The following is a 5,134-nucleotide window of genomic DNA, read 5'->3' on the forward strand; positions in this document are numbered from 1 at the left end:
AATGTTCTGTGAAATCCCTTTTAAATAAGTTGCAGGATAATAGAAGAGTCGGTACAATGAATAAAAGCCAGACTGCTCTGCTAGAAATAATAGTGTCATTTATTAATCTGCCACAGATGACAGTAAAACAATGTACATTCAGTACAAACACAAAGTAATGATGCAATGCTTCTCACCGTGACACTTAGATCGGAGAGCCTGAACGATCCGGGTAAAGGCAGACATCAAAACAGCTGGGCGTTGCGATCGGAAACCCCAGCAGACTCTATCTTTTCTCTGAGTGTTACACCTTTTTATACCTTGAAACTCCTGAATCGCGTGCGAGCAGCAAAACATGTTTACCGGTTTACCAAGATAATTGTGCTCCAGAACAATAACTCACAAAAACATGTTTTGCAGAACCAAGGCTGTGGTATGCAAGCCTGATGGAGAAAAACATGCTTTTCAGGAAACTCTGGGTGTTGTATCTGAAAAAACGGGCCAAGTTTCACAGTCAGAACACACAGAGGTTTAACACTGCATTCCTCTTGAGTATATCTCTTCTGCAGCACAAGTTCCTAGTTGATTACAAATAAGTTAAGTATAAATTGACATAAAAGCATAAAAATAATTATCATATCATTCCACCCTTGCTTTAATGACAATTTAGACATTTTTCTCTGAAAATCACTTCCCTGAAATTGAAATTGTTCTGGAAATAACTGCATAACCCGGTCTTGACTAAAGTCACTCACAAAGTTAAGAAAATCCAAGCGGGTTTCAAATCCTTGAAACACTCGATTTATTACATTTCCGCTGACATGATAATTGTAAATTAAAACATCTGCTAAGTGTTTTGGTTTAAGCGTAACTATGGTTTTCTCCCTACCAAACCATGTATCAGTTGTCTGTATAACTATTTTCATCATAGAGCAGTGTTATAGATTTTCTGATTAATTCTATTTTTAACCCTCCTTATATAAAAACAAGTACCCAGATTACATAATGTTAGTATTACAATACATGAAATCAAAACAATCAAAGGAGGTACTACATATTTTTGCACCGTGGACGACATTCCTGTAAATATGTCCCACCAGTGATGAGCCAACGCTTGCTCTATCAATTTTAGCCGCATGTAATACCTTTCCCTGTGCGATGAAGGTGGACATCATTAAATCAGACACGTTAGACTTATGAGATTCAATCAAATGTTTTAGCTCCGTAGACTCATTCAATGCGCATTTGAAACAGTCCAGGGAGACTCGCCAGGGCACGTGCAAAGTTTGCCATTGTACCTCTGTTAGGCGAGTAGTCGAACTATAATTAGTCAATTGATAAGTCTGGTTGTTCCAATCCCACAAATGTACACCATACACACACCCAGAAAAAGGAACCTTAGGTAATTGAGGATGACTCTTTATAGTTGCTAAGCACAAAGTGTGTGGGCCGATTTGCCATAGCATATCCCTAGCTGGTTCATGAGTCCAATCACACAACACCCCGTCTCTAGTTAAACATGGGTTAACATGACCTGTTTGTAACATACATACACTTCCTTTATCAGCATTCTCGCATAAGCTTAAGTCATAGGTGAAATTGGTCTGTGGCTCGAACCATTCACCTTGCATTTTTAGAACCAACCAATGTGTACTCGAAATATTCCACAGCTGCCTCCACTCGTGATGATTGGATGTAGTCACCACCCTTTGGAAACGCTCCTTCTGCAGCTGTGCATGGAAAGATTGCAAGGTACACACAGTCCAGTTCAAAGCCGCAGTTATGTTAGAGAGCACTTCTTCTATACTGCTCCACATTTTCATTTGCCAGTCAATTTCTTTCATAAATATTTCTGCAGTTTCTGCTTGAGTCATCACCACTGAGGGCATCCAGACACCAATCTGATGAACTGCTAGTGAAGCATGCTGTCCTGTGTTTGACAGCATGGTCCTGGTGACCTCGTTGTCGATGGTGTTGGATATTCCTAATACAGTTCCTGTTCCTCCCAATACAGTATCATACCATGCTCTTCTCTGTCTTGAGCATGATGGGATTGATGGAAAACGTACTTGCCAATGAACATCAGTTGTCAGCACGGATTTTGCCATTGCTTGGCATGACTCTATGACTAGAGCCAGCTGTGTCTCTTCTGGTTCTGAGTTGTTAGGCAAAGTCCATATCATAAAAACCAGTGTCGTTTTTCCTTTCAATCACTGTAGAATTTCCTATCTGCAACTGCATAACATTAGCAGTAAGATTGAATTGTGTCCCATTTTCCCCTCCTGTTTTGCATGCATGATTTTTGTCCATCTCACGTAGTGGAATCACAGAATTTACTTTCATCTGACACCCCCTGGGTATTACCATTACATGGTTATTCTTGAAACATCTCAGGCATGCATATTTGGGACAGTCGGATGTGATATTTCCAGTTGGTTTAAATTGCCTTTTGTTCCGTTCTTGGTCCACCATCCAATGGTGTAGCCTCAGCCTCCGTCAGGCTATGTCCTGGTGCTGTTGATGAGATGTTGACCATTAGGACTATGGCACATGTTGCCCAAACAGCTTGCACTCCCATCTGACGGGCGCCTGCCACCAACTTTTCCCATGTTGGCTCCTGGGCGGTCCCGCTTGTCCAATCGGCAAAGACCAAGGAAACATCAAGCTGTGAAGACGAGAGGTACTGCTTACAGATAGAGGAAGAATCATTAGTTTTCTCTTATATAACATTTATTTATAGGTACATTCACCCATTTTTCTTCCCCTGAATACAACACTGAGACTGTTGCATCCGCTCCTTGTGCTATTATTTCTGCTGCACGAGGAGGGCCATTTTCCTGTCTTACCCAAACTTTAGCTCTTGGTTTATCTGTTGAGCCAAAGCCCCCAGTCCCTCTAACAGTTACAGTGGTGGGTACAGGAATCTCCATTACTGCTGACATGTCACATGGTTTAATAAGTAGCTGTGCCACCTGTTCATGCAAAACAGACACACCCTTTTCCCCTGGTTTAGCTCTCTCTGACACATAGTATATTGAACTCCTGCAGGGGGCAGTTTCCTAAACCAAAAGCCTAGTGGTTTTCTCACTCTTCCTTGTTTTTGCCACAAACTCCAGTTAGCATAGTCATTAATAGCAGACACCTGTAGTTCCACTACTGACTGTAGCTTTCCTAAAGACACAGCCTGTTGAATGACTTCTTTAGCCAGGTCAAAAGCTATTTGTTGTTTTTCTCCCCAAGCAAAATTCTCCTTCTTCCTAGTTACCTGATACAGTGGTTGTAAAACCTGTCCCAAATGAGGAATGTGGTTCCTCCAGTATCCAACATTCTTCCAAGCAGTTGTACATGTTTTTAGCACCCCTGCATCAACATACTCTTTAATTGTGGCAGTAACTTCATCATGTCCACCAGGAATACGATATTGCTTCATGCTCACCATCTGTGTTGCTATTGGAATGGGGAAAGGAGGCATTTTCACTTTGCCCACCAATACAGCTTTGACCTGAAGGGGTCGCTCTATTCCAAACTCAAAACGCCCCTGTTGTAAATGTAAAATCATTCCAGCTAACACATCCATTCCTAAAATCCACTCCTTCACTGGAGTCACCAAAACTTGAAACTTCCTGATTGGCATTCTACCAATTTTCAAAGGTATCTTCAAATTTTTTCCAAAAATCACGTTCCCTCCCAAGCCTGAGAGGGGAACCACTGGCCCCTTGATTTTATCAGGGTTGCCATGAATGAGTGTGGCCTCCGCCCCAGTATCTAAGAGAGCCATCACTTTCTGAACATTTTTGTTCCTCCAATAAATTTCAAACTCAACATGTGGTCTGATGTCATTTATTGACCAGTTAATTACTCTTATTTCCGGGGCTCGGCCTGATTCCTAATCCCAACTCATCAGGTCAGACAAGTCTGGGTAGATTTTGGTTGTCCTGTCATTTTTCTTGTTCGACTTTTTCTGTCTCACTGCTCTTATCTGCACTTCCTCCTCTGATGACTCATTGTTCTCTGCCTGTGTCCCTCTCCTGTCAAACTGCTCATTATAAAACTCTGCAGTTGGTCTTTGAATGGGTGCTGGAGGGGCTGATACTGACTGAAGCACATTCCTAAATGCTTGTGTGAGAATAGACATGTCAAAACCAGCACAATGCACTTTCAACCCCTTTTTCTGACACCGCGCCCTCAGCTCATCAGTTGGCAGACCATCAATGTCCTCTCGGGGAACTCCCGCTTGCAACAAAGCTTTCCAGTATGCAACACGAGGAGGTCCCGAAGCATTGCCTCTATTATCCCTTCTCGGCCCACGGGCCATAGGTTTGTACATTCTGTCTCCTGCATCAATCTGCACCTGGGCAGCTCCTTCATCCAGCATTCTTACTAACCACAAATCCATTGGTTCACCTGCCAGTTGTTTGTACCTTGTTAGCAGATAAGTCAGTTCTTCCTGTGTATAATCTTCAGTGACCATTCTCATAACAGGGGCGGGCTGGTTTTGTGGAACCAAATCCCAAATTGGGTTGCCCTCCCCATCTACAATCGGTACATTGTGCGCATCTCTGCGTTCCTGTCTGATGTCTGATATAATTTGTTCTTTCCTACGCCTTTTCATTGGTTTCACATTTTTCCCCTCTACCTGAGCTACTTTGGTCATCATCTTATCTGATTTAACTGGTGTTTTATCATCCTCAGTCCAAATATAATCATCATCATCATTATCATCTTCACCTGAGATGTTACCGTCCAAACTCGACGGATCCCATCCGGTGTCCAACTGAGCAACGAAGGCTTGTATTCTCTTAGGTGACACATTCCGCTTCCGCTTCTTTTTCCTGAATTTTTCTCTCTTCAAGCGGGACACCTGTTCCACAGCACCCTCTGCTACCCTATGCATCCTCTCAAGTTGCATAGTCAGAAGCCTCACATGCTGATTACTCAATAAACAAGCTTACTGCGCTTCCTCAAGCACTTGTTTGTCTCTCAACATTTGCATTCCTGTTTCCTGATTCTCTTCCTGCAGTTTCTTCCAAACAGTAGCACACACCCACATTCTGCGCTGAAGTCCAGTCACCGGCATTTTCTTTTTAACTTCTATGACCCGCAAAGCGGTTAAAACATCATCTGGATTCTCTGCTTTTAATGATTCATTCCAAGG

This window comes from Nematolebias whitei, chromosome 10 (genome assembly GCF_014905685.2).
Source record: "Nematolebias whitei isolate Nwh7 chromosome 10, NemWhi1, whole genome shotgun sequence".
NCBI lineage: Eukaryota > Metazoa > Chordata > Actinopteri > Cyprinodontiformes > Rivulidae > Nematolebias > Nematolebias whitei.